We start from the raw sequence: 21,429 nt of genomic DNA on the forward strand, positions 1-21,429 counted from the left end.
TCTGCGTCCTAGACGGCTGTAGTGACGTACCGAAGCTGTGTACATGACACCTATTCATTTCACTATAGATTACTAGACAACTAAGCAAGGCTTTTAACGAAATACTTGTTACTACACAGGTTGTCCTTCGTAGTCTTGCGGGGGCGACTACATTAGAAGTGACAAATATTCTGACTGTTCCATGATAAGCGTTGGCTAGGATTAGACATATATATTTAACATACACTCTGCCCTACTTTCATCATCCAATTTGTTTGCACATAAGGCATATGGTTTCTCTATATATCTATGTGAATCTGATGCGAACTGGTCGCATTGGTTATAGCGGTGCTTCCATAGGCCAAATCAACAAAGTTCAACTATATATTATTAACAGTCAGGATCAGCCCTATATAAACATTGCTCAGATGATAAATCTTACAACACTGTGGCGTATGCCAATCCTAGACGTCTGCTACAAACGCGCCATCACCGCTAAGCCCGATACGAGAGAATGACGAAGGAACCTGGGGACCATCATTGCAGATGCTCCACAAATTTGGTGACCACTAGATAGATATCTTAATCTGTAAACTATACATAGATGTGTATATTATCATATATATTGAATGCGCCGTTGTAGAGCAAAACTGTTAATAGCTTCCAATACCTACAATAATCATGATCTCTCCGCTGCGTATTGTTATGTTCCTGAGTCGTCTGTGCAAGCTGACGGAATCAGCGCCATCTCGCATCAAGTCGGTAGAATTCAACCACCTCATTCGGCCTTTACGGTTCGTCTGGCTAATTGGGAATACTTTTTGATGTTTGTAGCAATGTACGGCAGATACACCACTGTAAGTAACTGAGCCTGGCCCACTACGTTAGTGTCTTAGTACAACGAGTTTCATCGCATCATTCCTTCGCTGCATATCTATTGACGTTACTTTTCGATAAGAAATGCCAAACTCTGACTGCCTCCATTTTCGACATCTTCTGTCGCGTTCTTGTCATCTAAACGGCGTAAATAATACAGGTGAGCAACATAAATATTGCACGTTTTTGTGCATTTCTAAATCAGATCATCTCAGCAAATGTCACATCTTCGATTTTTGCTTGTTGCCCTCGACTCTGAAAAGTGTAGCGAAGCTAAACCGGGGTGTATCGGTGATACAGATCAAATCTCTGTTGCCATCGTTGTCGACCGTCATGACTGCGCCGCAAATAGATGCAGGCTTTCACGTCGCGACATGATCTTCCTATTAAACAAGGCTAGCAGGCTGAAGGAGAACTAAAAGCTTTATGTAAGTTATCCCTACCTCTCATAGATTGAACGGCGTTTCGAAGAATTTTTCTTGTTACATGCGCACACAGACATACATTCAGATGACTTATGACATGCATATCTCGGAATTCTGTTTAGCATAAGGCGAGCTCCTGTTTTCGCTTTCCAGAATGTATGATACGCCCACAGCGAAAGGAGGGACCAACCACAATAGGTGAAGCACCAAAAAGTCAGGAGGCATCCTTGTGGCGTCTTCTCAACCGTTAGTGGAACACACGTAAAGAGAATCTTGAGCGTTTCGTATAATAGATTGAACAAGGTATTTCCTTATTATCTCATTTTCTGCAACATCTTTCGAAGACAAATGCCCAGTCGGCAAATCAAGTGAATGTTACTCCAGTGAGGCGTATTGTCCACGACGAAGGCGCGCATTTAGGAGCAGGATCCCTGTTATTCGACAATCAACAAATCGCAATCCCTAATGACAAATCCAGTCCCAATCACAGAAGCCACTAATGTCCTGATTTTTCCTTCGTAGGTTAATGTATAAAGCTTGTTGACGGCCACTGAGCCTCGCATCTATAGATTAAGCGTGTACATTAAGCAATATTTTCTAACTGTATGAGTTGTTCACACCATCCTTCCGCGGTCCGCAATTGTTCGTCTCCCAGTACTTGCTTTAACGTTACTTCGACATTTCTGTTGAAGTGTTGTGTTCTTGTGAATTTTTTATGTTTTTAGAAAAAAAAAAAAAAAAGTAAATTCAGACAGCAGTTGCTGTCGTTAGGTTTAATTGCATTGAGTAATTAGTCCGGATCTTGAAAGCAGTGAGCTTTTCGGAAGTGTAATACTTTTATTGCCTGCACAACATTCGAAGTGGAATCCTTCATCTGCCCCCTCCCCTCTATAGTTGGATAGACGCATTCGACAACTTCAAATGCCTATAAGCATGCTCAAAGCATAAACCGCTAGGGAATTGAGACCGATCAAGCAATATACCAACGCGATTTTCGCCATCATATCAAGACAGATACAGTGGGTGATAAATAAAGCGATTTTTACATTTGGACGGATACCATCATCGAGTGAGGTGTATGCTAATGGAGCCATTTACAAACACCGATATACTGTCGCCAAGCGTAGTGTCATTAGCCGTCTGTTATAGGCGTGGTCCCGCTTCATGATACGAATACTTTCTATCCATTTACAGCGCTAGAGATGGTAGCAATCTGACAACAATCGGAACCATTTTCAAATTCGCGCCAGCAAAAAACCATGCCTCGTATTACACAATTTTCGTAAATGGCTGAATTTATTTGTAGCTATACATTCATACAACAGCATGACTATATTGCTCACAACGCATTAGGATGAACGGCAGCACAGTTAAGCCTTACGTTGCAAAAACAACAGCCTGAGCACACCTTTATATATATACTTTTTCGTGATGCCTTGTATTCCTACTTGGATGAATATGCCTATTGGCGCGCGAATTCGCAGATAGTTTGATTTCAGGTGGATCACGTTCCGTACATACGTCGCGCATATCTTTAGCAAGCACAAGCTCGACAGTGGTTGTATAGGTTAACATCAAAGAGATTTTTCCAATGAGTCCAAATTTCGAAGTCCAAAAACGGAGCGCGTTCTGCTGGCCAAATGTATGCACCAGGACACCCACAGCTCTCTTCACATGCGATGACAACATATTGTTCTCGTAGCGCAACAGTAATTTCGATTCTGCCAAACCAAACCGGTGTTCTTTTACGGAGCATGAACTCCGATAAAGTGTCTCGAAGTTACCGATGATCCTGGAAGTCCCCTAGTGAAGTTTAGGGGAGTTCCAGGATCGTTTAGCGACATCGATGCGTTGTCATTTCTGACAGTGAGAGTAGTATCTGCATTTTATGTTCAGGTTTATGGGGCTGACAATATGGTTAAACCACAATAATATGACTGGAAAAAATCGAGTAAATCTAACTTAGGGTGTCAGGTTTTATTTGTATTTATGATCACCTATTCATATCTATAAATAGATTATTATGTACGCATGTAATTATTACGTAATTTTCCTTTTCGGATTTTTAGAAGCAAAATATTTTAGATAGGTACTTAATTTTTTTACGGCTGGTAAGGTTAGATGATCATTTTCACGCGGACTAATTGTATCTACTCGTCAAGAACATAGACTATAATACTAATTGACATAGGACGCCTACGTTATTCTTCTGTAATATTTCACACAATGCCTCTTCCAGTTTATATGAAACTTAATTAGTGCGCGCAAATACATTTCGTTTTTTTCCAAAAATCCTGTGAAGTCGATTTGCCTGTATTTTTTCAGGTAGCTGAATACAAGTTCAGAATAGGATCAATCTTAATTCTGTCGCCACTGTTTGCTTTATGAAGAATATAGAAATAATTAGGCCATAGTGACCATAAAGCCTTCTTTTATGTATGGGAAATATGGTCGTCGCCAGCTATAAGTGGCACAGTATCCGACGAGATGGCTGAGATAATTAATCTCGAGTATTACGGTAGTATTTTTTTAACCAGATTGGCTAATTACTGTGAGGGCTTAGGCGATGGCGAGTTGCAGCTCCGAGCTCAATCAGTCTAAAAAGGCGCTCAAGTATCCGGTTGCTAAACCAGCAGCTTCTGGTTCAAGTCGTGAAATAGGACATGTACCTGCGGCAAGCCTTTCGCAAACTTAAAGTTAATACGCAAAGTTGTGTGAAGCTTTATCATAAGTTATCCTTATACGGACAAAAGATCGCAGCATATACGTTTCTTTGAGTGTCGCTATTTCTTCTTGTGTCAGCCGGTTTGTCACGATTTTATATTTGACTTACGTTTTTCCTTCTGCGCTTGCCCACAGCTTATTATTTATTACACCTAGCAAGTATAGCACACAACTTCAATGATTCAAATTTTTGCCGAGAACTGTCTTTTTAATGCACCTCATTTCTCTTTGTGTGTGTGTCTTTTTATTTTTTTTTGCACTCTCCTAAAGACTTTAATATTACAGCTGCTACTGAGGAGCATAGGTGACCGACTTTTTTTGCTTTCATTCTTCTCCAGCTCAAACCCGCTACTTTCCGTCACCCACAACATACGGCCTTAGAGCGGCCGTCGTCCTGGCTTACCAAGAATAAAAAGATTTCACAATTCGTTTTAACTTATGGTCCGGTTTTTTTTTATTCTTTCCCATCAAGCATCTACGGCCAGGAGTGAGCTAGGCAAAAAAATCAAAAGGTAAACCTAAGACGGACAAAAAGTACCACTTAACTCAGTTTAGTTCTTCCTTTTGATCTCTCTAAAATCTATATTTATTGCGAGTTCCTCGACCTTCGCTTTCCTGCGTTGCCCACAGCCTCCAGCGGGTGGTCTTCGTTAGTTTTTACCATTACGCCGCTGGCGCCAGAGCGCCTTGATTTTCAGCTAGGCCGATTCTAGAGCGAAAGCGTGTCTTCTCTCATAGCTTTGCTTTTTCCACCTTTTTACCCACCGGTTCCTCGGATGCTTCCTCATAGTACCATCCGTATTCGCGCTTCTTTCGTAGCACGCTCCGTCGGCCGGTGTCCTTGCGGCCAAATGTTGCTGGCCGCAGCCACGGGAAATGTTGGTGGTATTTATGGCTCCTGGCGCTTTCAGATCCCAGGTCTTTATGCGCCTCTGTGGATATGCGGTTGCTGCTGGTGCTAATGCTAGCGTGGCTACTGCCATCGTTTGGAACATTCGTCCTGAATACTGGTTTTCAACTATATACCCGCTTCTTCAAAAGAGGGAGCACAAATGGCTACGGGATTTAGGCGGAGAAGAATAGGCGGACCAGATGTTAAGCTTTTGTGTCGAATTACGAAAATTTTGTTTTGGCACTGAGTGCCATTGGACGAAGAAGACAAATAATGAAATTGAGCTGGAAGAGCAAAAAAGGATAGGTTACATGGGGCGATTCTAGCTGTTTCATCGCACCACGTCTTCCGCAGTCAAAACTCACCAGTTTGTTCTGTCCAGATCCTAATTCAACGCTGGCTTCTTTCACTCCCGCTGCTTCGGCTCAACCTTATCCATCGCTATGACTACAGCCACCTCGAACCATCGTTATTACTGCGGTTACCGTGCTTCACCGTTTTGAAGTCAGACTAGAACGAGTGACAAGAAGGACTAGCCCAGACGGGGCCAACTCGTGCCCGTTGTTGGCTCGGGATAGGTTGACGTGTGTCTAAGTGATTGGAAAATCGGTCGGCAAGCCGGCCGACCGACCAACCGACCAACCGAATGGCAAGGTAGGAAAGTCATAATCGGCGCGTTTCGTCAAGAACCAGAAGGGCCCGCCGCCATTACCAGCAGCGACTGTCGAGAGATGGCAGTATCGACAGCAACTCGTCGCTTTAATTTTTCTTTGAGTCATAATAAATATCATCAGTTGAGCCCTCGGCCGCCACCGCCGCCGCCAACGTCATTGCTGTTAGCATTGCTACAGCTCTTGAAGCTGCCCGACCATCGCTAACCGCTCAAAGGCTACGAACTTGGGACAGGAAGAAAACAAATAGAAATAACGGTGGTCCCAACATCTAGATTTCGACGTGTGAACGCGTAAGTTTGTTTTCGGTGTGAATGAAAAGGAGAAAGGAGGCAAAGCACATGTCAGTTTATATAATCCAATAATTTGGCAGTGACATATTATTCGAAAATTTATCTGTGATTTGTCCATACTGAGGAAAACGGAACATAGTAAATCTGCAATGAAGTGGTTTTCTGATTTGTTGTTTTTTTTGTTTACACACTTTTTGTGCGATGTCGTATTTGACTATTCAAGACCAGGAGTTGCTGCTTGCGTGTACTACGCGCTCTCTGTGATTAAAGAGCTATATTTGGCGATTCGTTAGAGAAGATCGATAGATGGTCTCGTGCTTCATATGAAGCTTCCCATAAGTCAGGATTTTGTTGTTACTTGTCTGAATATTGATTTATATTATTTCCTGTTAACTACAGACTGTTCACCGTCGCACCATAGGCTACTGGAACGGGGCAAGTCTAAACTGTTGGTTAATTTCTACTATGCCAAACAAATATTTCCACAGAGTTCGCCAATTAATATACAATTATCGAATGTTCTATGCAATTTCACCTACCATATCCGTATGTAAAATGTATTGGTATCTCCACACATCTAGAACTCGTAGAAGAAATATTAATTGGACTGGCGCCCATCAACATGATCTGCTACACTTTAACGCTTTTGCCAATTCGCCCCCTGGAGGCCTGTAAAAGTCATCCAGTTTTTATAAGCTGAAAGCGTGTTTACCTACACATCTATCTCCACGTGCCATTACTCCACAAATTTTCGTCTGAATTCTATACTGTAATCCGTTGCTGGACGACCGGCAGACATTTCGTTCGGCTACTTATAAAAGCTCTCTCGTTGGTGGAAATAATCAGAACACATAGCCTGCTTACGTAGTACTCTAGCCTTGCCTTATAGTTTACATCATATGCGCCAAATGAGATGGATTTAAGCTCGAAGCAGTGTTCCCTATCCCCGTTCCACCTTGGGAAATGTTCAGTCGGAGTACGGCCCACGTTTGTGGTACGGATTCGTTGGACCTGATCAGGACTTCACGCACATACTGTACTCACATTGCAAGCAGGCATACCTCAACGCGACTCTTCTGGCTTTACCTTCACTTTGGGAAATACACATCTACGTGCCCTTGTGATTTAATACATCTAAACATTTCAACTGCTCTCGAATCTAATTACTTCGGACAGCACTGATTGTAAAAGCTATCAGCCCCCACCGACCGCTTGCGCCTGTGTCGTGCGACCAATAACTAACCATTTCCGTTCAATTACTGATACACAGAGGTGTTGTTCAGGGTGTGCATCAGCCATTTTGGCGAATGTCGACGTACATCCATATCATACACACATACGTCTGGCAAGAACGATACGCCGAAGCAATAACACATAATTTTCCACGAACCACTTAATGAATCATATGTTATAACTAACGCATATAGTTAAGAGGCAACAAGCGTTTAAATAATTATTTCAATCTACCATTATTAAAACTGGTGGTAATCTTTTTATTCAGATATCTAGATTAAATATTAAAAAGTATGAGCATTTCAACATGTACGCATTTCCATACTGATATTATATTAGCTAGTGAGGCTGGGCTTTTTCCTAAAGCCAATGTGTATCCGATAAGTTTATATATTTTAGAAAAAACATAACTTATTTTTCATTTATTCTGCTTTTCCTCTTGTTCATTTATATTAAAATCATTAGAAGAGTTCCGTTTAGACCACTATCTTGACCAAAAGTTAACTATTCAAGGGATACGATCCCATTTTAGACCCATTATGATTATAATTGAACTATGCGTTACTAACATGATATTCGTTTCCTGTTTTCATAGATCCAAAATTACGCAACGTTTTTAATACCTACAGTTCAGAATCTATCAATTTTCACACACAGCAAATCCCGCAGCTATCTACAGATATAATAAAATACGTAGATTTACGAAGCGCTATACTTTGTATATTTAACATAGTTTTCTCACTAGCGTTTGGCGTTTATTTGGTTTTTCTTGTTGCTTCGATCACCTGTAACAATCATTTCTGCAGAGCACGCGGACCAGTCAAAGCTTCGTTCTGTCCTCTTTCATATCCTAAAGGACCATAGTTTTAGGATCCAGCAAACGGACGTCGGAGTCGCTGTTCCTGTCGTGATTCGCTGACATTGACAAACGAGCGTGTCGCTTTTGCTGCTCCTTTGCCGCTACGACGTATGTAACTGTTGGAGGTCGTCTACAGATCGGCAATACAAACATTAGGCTAGTTCATATTTAGTGTCTCTATTTCAACTGTCCCTCCTACCACGTACTACTTACGAGCCGTTTCGAGTTTTATGCTGATACGTCAGCTTAATGCGCTCCGACTTGTTGGTACATAGAGAGTTCTTTCCTGATTTAGGTGGTCACATCGTGGCCAGCGTTGCCGCTCGTCTGGGGCCACGTCAGGATAAAACCACTGCCTAGGGGGACCCCAACGGACGACCGGCTCTATAGTGGCCGCTGTCCAGACTAAAACCTGGCGTGGTCTGAACGATTCCCATTTCCCAAGAGGTCGATACGTTGTCACAGAGAGCAAGGCGCAGCAAGCCGGCAGTCCCACAAATAAATGAACGGAAAAAAGCAACGGACAGGCAACGAGATGAACAAGAGCGCTGACGGGTCTCGTCCCACTTTTGATCTAGCTGAGACGACTACAGCTCTTCGTTTCTCCTGCCGGGAAAACTGGGAGACAGCGCAATACGAGCACGACCAATTGAAGGACGTTGTAGGGCCATGGCGAAATATAGAAAACGGGGAGATTATACGGGGGTAGAAGAAAGAACGAACACTTTCGACCTTGGGCATTTTAGAGAGTGTAGTTTGGGCATGGTACTGGGTCACGATAGTTGCGACCCTGCGGAAAAAGGATTTAGACGCTGGATGACGGGACTGGTATTATACGAGTCGGCATCAGGAATAGAAAAAGGAAACAGCAACGAAGTCCTGCGAGGTCAGTGAGTGCTTGCGTTTGCGCACGAAAAAAAAGAAAGACAGGGAGAAAGAATTAAAAAAAAATGTTCGACAGAATGACGTCTTCTCTCTCGGTACGGAATCCTTCCGAACTCCCCGTTTCCTTCCTTTATGCTTTGTCATAACTCTGTCTCATCAGTGATCCGTTCTTTAACCCGCCATCTTTAGTTCTTTCGTTGCTTTTCACCGTCGCTTTATCGTTGGTTCTTTTGCTGGGTACTCGGTGCTCGTCTATTTTGACCTCGTCTTTTAGTTTCGTCGCCTCGTTGCCTTCAAGAAAGAAGATGAGATTGTGTTTCCTTCACTCGTACGCCTCCTGGCTTTGCCTTGCACTGCGCTCTAATGGAAAGTGACCGCAGAATTGAGCTTGCTTGCTCTTCCCGTTTGGTTTATCGTCCATTCGGCCTCTTGTTTTCCGCCGTACGATAGAACGAAATAAGACGTAAGACACAGTGCAGTCCGCACTTCAACGCTGAGCGACGTAGCTCGCCGCTGTTATTCTAGCGCCAACATATGTCAATATACGGAAGGTCGAAGACGTAAGGACCATTTCAAGAAAACATTTCGAGGAAGCAAAAAACGGAAGACTGACGAACTCAATGGCGGTCAAGGGTCGAAAAGCAGAAGCGACAATGATTCAGAGCATGTGACGCGGAAGAAAACACCAGGAAGCTTTTTAACTAATTCAGGACCTTCATAGAGGCTTGGATTTCTGCAAGTGCAATACACCCTGCAGCTGGTCCCAGGAGCAATCCAAATGTCCTAACCCCGCTACAGGTTTTGATACTGATGCGTCTATATACGTATATCGACATGCCTCCTATCCCCACGAGTGAATCTGGTATAAATAACAACAAAATGTCATTAAGCCTTTCTTATTTTTAACTGGTAAAATAGTATCAGGCATAGTATTAGCAGGTGGTAATAAAGTTTTACTGTGGCAAGTTATTGTGCGTGTTGGAAAGGCGCACTCAAGATTCGAGACAATGCATAATTAAATAGTGACATAGATGCATAAATAGTTCTTTCACGCATAACACTCCGTTCTCTGTAACTTTCTGTTGTCAGTCCCATCCCCTATTCTATATAGTCCAATCCTACCACAAACTCCTCTCGCTTTGAAGTAGCCTATACGCCGCCAACAGTGAGTTTCTGATCGTCTAATTACGCCTGCTGCATAACCCTGTAATAATATAAACAGAATTAACTAAGAACATATTTAAAAATGGACGCCTTTTGCCTCAAATACTAAGTAAATAATCATTGTCACTTTGCATGAAGTTTCTGTTCATAACGTGAACGCAGATTTCTTCATCACTAGATTAAGAAAACTTTATTACTAAATCGTCGCGTCGAGAGTAATGACAAAAGGAGTCGTAGCCGTCAGGAGTGCGCGAGACACTGCGCGATACAAACTACAAATACTATTGAGTGCCGAGGTGTCTTAGAATGATGGCCTGCGAAGGTTCATTCATGTGAAGTAGATACACAGCGGCTCGAGTTAAAGCCTACAATTTGGAAATTATAGCAGAGGGAGGGGGCTGATCCAGGTAGAATACTCACTTGCCTATTCATATGTAAGTGATTAACTCCGTTGAAGCGAAACTTACAATTATCGATATGTAGTTGCTCTTTAATTTTCTGGAAGTTCCTTTAATGCCGGCAACTTTACAATGAAGGTATATGGAAGTTTTTTGACGTTTATTCCGTAGGAACGGCCCGCATATAAACTAAAAGGTACTGCAGCTTAAATAACAGTGCACAGCGGGTAACTATGTCATGGCGGTTTCAAGATAGCGAACAATTTGTTTTGCATTTTCAGTATATAACTAAAAATAGTAAAGATGTCATTTTGTAAGAAAATATAGTTAATAGTTACATTGCTGCATGCTTTCCAATTTTGTTCTTATTGAGGCAAAAAAAAACTTGTTACTAACACGTTTCTATTATCAAATAGAGGTATACGTACAATCTTATTTAAACAAAACAGTATTTACTTGAAGGTCAATATTGATCGTAGAACAGTATCAACAATGTATCCTTCAAATGTACATATTGGCCAACGCGCACGTCTAACTAAAAAAAAATAATTTTTTCATGAAAATGTGTTTTTATAAAACAGCCTAAATCTGTTGGAGGGTTGAAGTGAAACATTACAGCGTAGAAAAATCATTCGAATGGCATGATCTAATTGAGTTGTTCGAACGAATATGGCGTAGAGCCTGTGGTCAAGTATTTTTTTTCATAATTTAGTTTTTATATTACGTTTGTGTGCGTTAGTAATTCTAATTTTTTAAGCGGGAAATAATCATCGTAAACATTCCGATATTGTTAGGCTGATATAAACAGACACACCAAAAAGGGATAACGATTTATATATAGGGCAATAATTTGTCAAGGGCATTTTGACAACTGCTGGTATAATTATGTAGACGTGCTACCTAGAGTTGACAAACAAATGTACTCTTTTCGCCCAACCATTAAAACTAGATTGTAACGTAAATGAAGTTTGCAAAGTCTATTGTAAGGCAGAATTTAAGAAATTTTAGGTGGGTCTGTTTGCTCTCAAACCCTCGCGAAGCGTGCTCCAAGACAATATATAGTTAAGACGATTTGATACTGCTGAGGTTAAAACATACGAGGAAATATTTTCCATAGAGGAAATTATAAACTTACAGTATTAGCCGAACCTTTTTTGGCACAGAGCATTTTTATTCCTTATTTGTAAAACCCTGACAGCACAGCATCCGTGCAATATTCGGTGTGGGCTAACTTGCGATAATAACTTTCTAACTGAATGACTCATACCTCTGTTTCGCTGAAGCAGCCAAATTTAAGTTGCAACGATACATTAGGTCAAGCTGCTACATTCATTACACTGTGGCTCGTTATGGCCACTGCTATAACCCTGGTTGCTTACCGGTTTCTATGCTATTCTCTGCGAGTACTGTATATACGTGTGTATGTGCAGGTGGACATTGTTTCGTGCCGTCCGTCTGATTTATTGGATGAGAAAGAAAGCAGTTTAACCCTACAGTGCAGCGGCAGATAACTAAAACGTATCAGCACGCAGAAAGATTCGCTACCAAAACTCAGACCTTCCAAAACCTAGGCTCAGTAGATTCAGTGAGATTCAGTAGACAGGTTAGGTTGCCTTTTTTTCTACTTTGCCTGACATCGTCTCTGGTCGGTTCATTTAGTTCTATCTATACATCACCCTATTCTTTTTTATGTGGCCACCGTCACTTCTGTTGGGCGTAGCAGCCGCAACAATGGCGGGTCGTTGCAAGTGCGGCATGGATGACCGTGACGGACAAGATCGAAGGACGCCAGGAAACCAGTCCGACTGCCCCACAAATATCTAATTCAGCGAAGGAGAAAATCAGGTTTAACCTAAACAGGGTCAAATGGGAGAACAATGGAGTTGATAGAGATGTCGTCGGCACAAACCTACACACAAGAATCGCATGCATCTTTAGGCGTACATAGACACGAAAACACTCTGGCCCGGGACTCATTGGCTTGTCCATACTGTGTCTGTTTGTCTGAATAAAGCCCTGTGAACGAGGTCGTAGCCAAGTCCGGTGCACAAAAATAGCTACGCCAACAGAAGTAACAGCATCAGCGACAGCACAAAACAAGGAGATATATTTGCCGAAACGAAGAAGACTAACGTCGCCGGCACCAGTTCCGCAGGAAGAAACGTAATGCACAGATTGGACAATTGCACTAGCGGACATTACGTGCTAGGACACGACAAATAGTGAACTAAAGAAGGCTACTGGTTGACTGAAAGCCCACTGTAAGGCGCGGATCCAAAGTGGAATTGCGTCACACAACACTTGCAAGGAATTGGCCCGTGTTGTCCTTCCTCGTATGTAGATGAGCGAACAAAGCAATGTGGGTGGGATAACGTAGGACGCGTCGGGGAGAAACAGCAGAACACCCCGTGCCACATGGTACATGCTCACAGCTAGGCGTAATCAGGTCCGCGAAGGCAGAGTTTGGCGGCGGAAAGAGTCTTCGGACTTAATACGCCGACGGAGCACTCATGCAGTCCGATGGGAAGGGATTGGGGTGCGACGAAAGCCGACAGCCCGAGAAGGCTTAAATAGAACGAGCTGTTTCATGTAATGAGATGTTGGAAACCGGGGACGTTTGTAAACTAGCTTGATCTATTTTTACGACTACCTTGTTTTCAATTGTAAGCAAGTACTTCTAACTAGATTTAGTTTCTATTCGATTTGATTGGATTTACCCTCTTGATAGAAGTCTAGCTATTCATTTGCATCTAACGATTATAAATCACATTAGTAAATTATATCAGTCGTAGGTTACTGGCTTTCGACAGCTTAGAGCTGAACACCTACTTTGAAGTTAGTTTGAGATGGAAGAAAGATCTGTGGGTAATAAGGAGAAACTTGAGAAAACTGAAACTGTGTTCTTGACAGCTATAATTCGTGACAAACAATTGGCTATCGAGTGAGGGCGGATAATAGAATCAGATCGGATAAGACGGTGGGAGTTGCCGATGTGCAGTATCAAGATGTATTATTTTATAGAACGAGTTGCCTAAGCAAATTTTGTGTTTAAAGAGTTGTTTTTTTTTTCTGCTTTTATGTCGGAGTTAATAGTACCTATCGGGGGAGGCGAGCACAGGAACGTCTGAAAAATCCAGGAGGGCAGAAGAGCATTGTTTTGCAACACTTGTGACAATCTTCAGCACGTTGAAACTCATTGGAGAGGAGGATTCAGAATGGCAAGTTCTGCTGTCCAATACTGTATAGTATTAGAATTGTATTATACGCATCGTTCGGCGCATAGCGGCATATGGGATAGACGCTAAATGCCGTAGTACTAATGTTACTACTCTTCTGTGATCATATACCGGTTCATAGTAGATAGCAGAATACCGATACTATCTAACACGCAAAACATGGTGACGATAAATGCGGCATGCTAACGATCACTGTAATCATTCCCAGAAGTCGTAGCTGTTACGGTGGTGCTCAGCGTACTACGGAGCGTACGGAGTGTCATCGTAATGTTTGTGTATTTACTTACGTTGTGCCCAAGTGCGTCGTTCCAAAGTCAAATACACATAAGCAAAAATTGACTTAACAGGCCCACACTGCCCTTCGCAACGGGAATCCATATATCACACATCCATTATGCTGATAATTGTATCACTTACAACAACACACATGGCCGGCAGTCATTATCAAAGCGCCGATGGCCAAATCAACGCAATTAGTTGCTTGAGTATTGATTGTCTGTAACGACGGCTCACGTCTTCTGATATTTAGTAATAGTTACGTCCTGTATAGTTGAGTTAACAAACAAATTTGGTCTCATCATGTAATCACCATTCGCGCATTCGGCCCCATTCCAGAATGAAGAATCGGAACTAGATCTGAGATGATATTACTATATGAAAATCAAGCTTTGCCGACATATAGGCCCAAGTCCCGTTCAACCCAAGTTAGGAGGATAGGGAGCTAGGAAACTGACACTGACGATTTAGAGAACGATAATATAAACCAAATGAGGGATACACGCGCGCCCTGTCTCAGCGGGATGGGATACGAATATGTTCGTCCTGCCAAAGCAAAATCAATGCCCCGTGATGAAAACGACCATGCTTCATCTAATCATGGCGTTAATGAGCCAAACGCGCTAGAAGACAGGGCTCGCCAAGGTGCAATGCTCCGCCAACCGGTGAGCAGACATCTGAACACTTAGGCCACAACCTGCTTGATACATTAAAAGCAAACGGCTACGAAAGGCTGTCAATTCGTGAAGGTCCATCGTTGTTTCTCTCTCACCGACTCATCAGGAAACATTAGGTTTTTCGATTCTTGTCTCGCCCAGTTTCTCTTTAGGTATGTACACATACTATGCTATGTAGCTTTGGCAATATTAGGCTGAAATTTCAGATCAGTGATAGGAAGAAGTTTTCAATCATGGGCTCGACTGACCTTCCGATCGACATACATTCACTTTAATCGCTCATACTACTGCTACCAGCTGTTGTTCAAATTAAGGTGACTGGCCTTCCTGGTGGGCATCCCATCTAGGTGCTGCCTTACAACAGGCTAGAGGATACAATGATACCAATAATCGCATACGAAGCACTCCGTCCGATTTTCCCGGTCTAGTGAAATTGCGTATCGTTTTTAGGCGCACTATGAAATAAAGCTTTCTTTTTAACTGCACGGAAATTTCCGCTCACCCTAGCTAGCGTCAGCGCGCGCTCGTTCATGTATGCACGTGTTTCTTCTTGGTACATTGCGTTGACCAAGACAACCTGCCTATCTACCGTATGTTTATGGGATCTTACCTGGGATTCTTTCCAACAGGGTTAGCAAAATTAATATTTTGTTGTTATCATTAAAGGAAGCGTTTTTATAACCTTCAGGAAGAAAAGCTTCTACCTATCTTTGATTTCACATAGTTTCATCGAACGGCAATTTGCTTCTCTGAAGATGGTGTTACCGTGACTCAGAGGATTTTGACGAGTCTGTCATGTTTATGTGTGGAACACCCTAGCCATGAAATATTTGCAAATCCCGAGTGAAAAATTTTGATTTCAAATGAAGATGTAATATTTTATGGTTATCGAAATAAAGAAATAGCCTGAAAAGTAATAGTGTGGTCTAACTGTATGGTAAAAAATACCATTTCAACAGTCGATTTAACGAGAGATAGGTCAACGATTGACTACTGAACGCTTGAATAAGCTCGTGATTCATTATACACACTTAAAATGGCTATGGAAAATTGTATAACCTTGCCCTAACGCCGTAATAGCATGGCTGTTGGAAAACTGTGCATCACAGCGCCCAAAGAGATCCACAGATGATTGTATGTAATAATAGAAGTACAATGACAATATAACTACCGCAACAGGCCATCCGAGCCTCAACGACATCAGCTTTTATTTCCAAACGTTATGTTAAAATTCTTTAGTGTAGCCTTAGTTATGAATGTTCTATATTATTGGCATGAAGTGCATCAGTAAATGTGTGCGTGCCAGCGATAACATATTGATTTTTTTGCGAGCTTTGTAATTGTTATTTTTGGAAAGTCTTACAGCGCAAAGGTGGTGAAAAACGGCTTGATCCTGCTGGCCGTTGTATTAAGTATTCAGGGTGATCGATATCAAATAGTCTTGTCATATAAAATGACAAATGGCCGAGATCACTAGCCTTTCTCCCCACATATTTCACAACTGCAGTTAGCAGACTAGCATACCGATCTAGCTCTAATGTCCGAGTATGGAGCGTCCACGATTTAACTTCTCTTACGTTGATAATTATAATTGGCCCACTCCTCATCACAGTCACACACACACCGCTGTCACAGTCACTCAGGAAAGGAAAATTAGAAGCGCCTGTAACGATACGTGACGAGTTTCGACGTTTTTCGAAAGCATAACGGAAAGTAACTTGGACAGGTAGGCCCCCGGTTGAAAAGCCAGAGGTCGTTGGTTTAAGGACCTTTACTAACCTATATCACAGGACACGAGTAATTTATTAGATAAAGCAATAGTGTGGCCACGCATACCACGCCGTGCCAAATGCGCTGGTCTATGAAGAGCTAAGTTGGACAACATCATTGTAATCTCACATATACTGCTTTGATATATTGATTAATAACTGTTCTGGTGAGACGCAACTACTGGGTGTGGTGTTTGCGCATATCGAAAGCCTTTTACCTTTTCGAAACCTTTCCGAAAACCTTAACGAGTTTTTAAAATGTAATTTAAACTGGAAGATAGGCAATATTTTACTGCAGTATTAACTAGAAATTATAAGAGAACGTTGTCGAGTACAAAGTTAGCAGTTTTGTGGCTAGGTAACATCTGTAATCTAGATATAGGCACATTTAGAAGACTTCATTACTATAGGACATTTACCAACCCTTACTATATTCGCATAGGTCGCACATACAGCAGTTCGTATTAGACAGACTTCGTTAAGAGCTACTGTGATATTCGCAACAGAGCTTTTATTTATATTATTTTATTAAAACAAACTTCTGTACAGTTTAGGTACTCACTTGCCCCCACTTCGATGCCTATTGACTCTTGACAAGGTTTACAACTAATTTCTTTGAAATTATGGTACATATGCATATGTCAAGAAATTTTATCTCTACTGCCTGAGAATTGTCACGTGTCTAATGAGATTTCTTGTACGTACATATGCATGAAAGCAGCACTATCAGAGAAGGCAATGATGCGATTAATACTGACGCACGAGATTGCTTTTGGCTAAATGTTTAGATGTAATACTAATCGAGAAGTGAGCCCTTAAGGCTACCTAAGCTGATGTAGATAAGAGGATCATAGCAGACGAATTATATCGCTTTTCGGTAAGAGATCCACCCTTAGCAACTGCAACGAAATTTCGTCTGCTAGAACCACGACCACTATAGCCGCCACCATTACGGCCGCAATAGTTTTTTTAAACTCTATACGATCATCCTTTTCCTGCTAGAGCATCGTGGACTATTGCTGTTGTATGAAAAATTGGTGATGTAATGAAATAGATAGTGAAACGGGATTGCAATTGAAAAAGCTAGATGAAGACACGTTTTAATCCACTAAACTAAAAGGTTTGGTGAACCTAAATAGATACAGCGCCTGAATGGGGTTATTTCTGATACGGTTAGTTTGAGATTTTCTCATAAAGCACAGTTTCGTTAAGATATAGTAAAAAAGAATCTAATTCTGTAAACATAGACATTTAGGCGACGCGGAGCACTTATCATTTGTGCCGAATGCTTTCAAAGAGTAAAGTTTATTTTAGATAACAGCAAATTTAGAGGAATACATTTCACTTCGAACAGTATGATTCAGCTAAGCATTCCCATGAACGTATGTTAGCATCTCATCAGTATCAAATAATAGATATCGACTGTGTTTAGAAACACGAGAAATCCAGGAAAGTCCTGGTTCGATTTATAAATCTACAAAAGGGACTTTTACTTTAGTAAATTTAGAAGATGCATGTTGGTTCGCAGCGTAGAGGACCTACTGGATTATTGTTTTCAACGGGTAGAATGATCTACCCACATAACGCAAGACGTTGCAGCCAGAACTCGGCCAAACGTTCCACGGTACGCCAGGTTTCATTGAAGTAGGCCCATCTAAACCTATAGTAGGCAGAGTAGATGGGTCTACTCTGGGCCAACTCGTTCCATCCTTCAGCTAGCTTATTAGTGAATAAACACATTATAAAACATAAACCTGTGTAAGAACAATAGAAATAAACTATTGCAACAATAATACTGCATAAGTGCCATTGTTGCATTGTTTCGTGCATCAGGAACGACAAATGGAACAAGTGCTCAGCAAACTCAATCAAGTTACAAAACCAAATAAAAACAAAATTATAATAGCTTAGTTATTCCTGTTCCTATTATATACTCGTGCGATCGTTCTACTGATCCTTCTTTCAGTGGTCAGCCACTTCCACAGACCCCAGATTGCTCTGACAAGGGCATCGCGACCGACCGCTGACGAGCAGTGAGCAGTGCTAAAGTAGGCAATTAAAAAAAAAATTACACTTACCACTGTATTTAGGTATATGCTGAGTCGAAATTCAAGTTGGTGGCTAGCAGCTATAATGGCCTTATTGTGAGGCGCATTAATTTCGATCTAAGCAAGACATATCGTGAAACTCAGATCGACAATACTCCTTCGTTTCGTGCTCTTTTCCAATGAATAGTTCTAGGGGGCGCTGGAGGAAAGCCGTTTCTAGAAGACTACCTGAACGTTGCGAAAACACTGTCAAGAAATGCACGGGCTTGTGAATGACCCGCCACTCATTGAGTTGGAAGTTGGTCTCGTCGTTTTTCCGAGAAGTGCTGAAGAACCAGATGAGGCTCGCCTGAACCTGCCCTATTATTATTTTGCAGATGGCTGAAACTATAAATTGGAAACCCCTAGCGATCTCCAGGGGTGCCATCACAACTGGTACAGCAACTATGAGCGCCGCTGTGTTTAGACGAGAAGTGCTTAATTCAATGTTCTGTCTCCTGTCAGCGAATTGTAGGTTTGTCCGTCTGAGCGTCTGTACGCTAAGGTCAACTGCACAAATCAGCAATAGCAAAGAACTGTTCTGTTGTCTGTCTAATGAAGTTGTTATCATCACAAACAGAGAAAGAAGCACGGAGGTCCACAGGTCCAACGCCCTGTAGGGAGAATTGGAATTAAATTGGCGCCTAGCAGGACCCTTACCAGGTTTTTCATCTACAGTACGAACCAAACATGAGATGTTAAAGTAAAAATCAGAAATTTTTCGATGCAGGTGTTTATTCCTGGTTTCATAAGAAACCCGTGTTAGCTGGTGAGATTTTTTTTAATCTTTCGTTATTATAGTAAACTTTGATTCTGTAAGGGTTATCGTTTCACAATAATATTTATCATGTTAGAATCGATTGATAAACTTCATAATGCCTATTGCGGTTTTTTGACACTTAATAATTATACCAGTTTTTAAAAAAAGAGGCATGTATCCTCTTATAAGTGAATTATTATTTCATCACTCTATAACAAAGAGGTATATAGCTAACGATACAACAGAACTGTTCAGCTCATAAAAGCTAATAACTGAACAGTCTTATTAGGCTACGCTCGTTAGATTAATGTGTACCCTTCGAAATAAATCAACACTTTATGATGTATCGGAAGCTATTCATTGGAAGCACATACAGATTTCAACAAGGATCATTTCAACTATATGATTCAATGTTCTCAATTTCAAGAAGTACTAACGCCAACTGAGGTAGTTGTTTCAACGTGTTTCGAAATGGAACTCTATAAGACTTAATTTTTCTATAATAGGTGTGTATTTTCTGGTAACTCTTCCGAAAAAGCATCACAATTAAAACTCTGTGCGTTATGCGTAAAGTATGACAGCGTAAAAACTAATTATTTGCTGATATTATTGTGTTCACCCTAGGTTATGAAACGTCGTTCTTCATGCATTAAACCCTAGGCCAAACAGCCATCATGCTATACTAAAGGCACAGTCTCGAGGATTTGTTCGCACAACGAAGGCAGGTGAATTGCGTGCTAAAAAGGTAACTTTGATAGAACCTCGAAACAGCAATTTCATTTTTTTAATGAAATATTCCATCGGGTAAGTGAGCATCGAAACTCATATGCTTGAATGCATTTACTGATACCCCAACACTTTGACAGGAATTTTCCAAGTTTTTTCTCGAAGTCGTAAGGCCGTTCAAAGATTTGCAAGAAGTCACGCTTGAGCCTTCTCCAAGCGTTTCTTTATCGAAAGACTTCGTTTCCTGCATTGGTATAAGAAATGAGATGTGCTTGGACAGTACGATCGATTTCAACAACAACTTGATTAATGGGGGCACATCGACTGCGGTGAGGTGCTGGCTCAAAATAAACATCGTCCTTTTGGCAATGTTTTTACTGGGCTTAAAACGTTTTGTCTTATTAGCGGATGGATGGCATGTAGCTGGGCGTTACGGCCCATAGAAAACAGGCTGATTGTTTCGCTACTAGTTTAAAAGATCGACTGTGTTGGCTGCCGAAGATTTCCGAATTTTCATACGGGTTTTCATTTCTAAAAGGACGATTGTCTTAAACGGTGTTCATTGAGTACTTTACTCATTCGTAATTTCATTTACAGATTTGTTTGAACTTCATCACCGCGGGCCCCTATTCGATTCAACCGCACGTAATTTGGCAAACTGACAAGAAATTATACATTTGGCATAATGTTGATTGGCACACTTTATACACCTATATTGCACACGTACAAAGCAATAAATTATATAAATTAGAAGATGATACTCGTTCATTCAAGCTGTAACATTTATATATTTAATTAAATTAATAATTTCTCAATAAAGTTAGCCATTATTAAAAGAACTTACGATAATAGTTATTACAGTATCTCCCTCATGCTATAAATCGACTCGTTAGGCGTACAAAAACGTACATTCATGCATAGTTTCTTGACTACCAATGATACGTTGATTTATGTTCGCACTATGAGAAATAGCGGCCTGCAAATCTGAATCAAACCAGGAACAGGCGCAAGAAAGGATATGCGCTAGCCTGACCCAACGCTAATTATTTTAATTAACAAAATTTCCCTTTACCATAAATTGCCTATGGCCATATGTCAGGGGCCAAGTTTGAGTCTTGTCGATTGAAACGGGCTAGTAGCAGATGCGGAAAGAAATGTGGCACAGTTTCACGAAACCAAAGGTGTTTTTTTTTTTAACAGAAACATGTGCTCTGTATTATACATTGTCCAAAGCCCCGGCTATTACCGATAACGATCAGTCTGTAATCACTAATGATTAGCTAAATTGAATTACCCTATTTTAACGCACATACTGCTATAGGACTTTGTCCGTTTCAGCCTAGTAACGGTTCATGTCACCCAACATTTAAATGTTCTTACATCAGCGTTTCAATGTCCGGCACTAACGCAAAGGAATATCGCCTCCGCATGTTGTCAAAACCGACAAGGCTAGGGACATTTTGAGATGTGATCCCGAAAAATATCCTTACTGTTTCGTG

At 41.3% G+C, this 21,429-nt stretch overlaps 2 long non-coding RNA genes across 6 annotated transcripts in view; one reads left to right on the top strand and one right to left on the bottom strand.

The window, feature by feature from the left end:
- The window catches only part of LOC111270022 (uncharacterized), a 136,448-nt gene that overhangs the window by 90,493 nt on the left and 24,526 nt on the right, over positions 1-21,429 (bottom strand). The window lies entirely within an intron of this gene.
- Positions 442-20,769, top strand: LOC111270024 (uncharacterized). Of its 3 annotated transcripts, none has more exons than XR_002686082.2 (5): positions 442-541; positions 814-1,015; positions 1,119-1,283; positions 19,829-19,949; positions 20,528-20,769. It is a non-coding gene; the product is annotated as an uncharacterized LOC111270024 (long non-coding RNA). The 3 variants fall into 3 exon arrangements; XR_002686084.2 differs by having other exon boundaries at positions 1,124-1,283; XR_002686083.2 differs by lacking the exon at positions 1,119-1,283.

Source organism: Varroa jacobsoni, unplaced genomic scaffold (assembly GCF_002532875.2).
Source record: "Varroa jacobsoni isolate VJ856 unplaced genomic scaffold, vjacob_1.0 scaffold_1430, whole genome shotgun sequence".
Taxonomy (NCBI): Eukaryota; Metazoa; Arthropoda; class Arachnida; order Mesostigmata; family Varroidae; genus Varroa; species Varroa jacobsoni.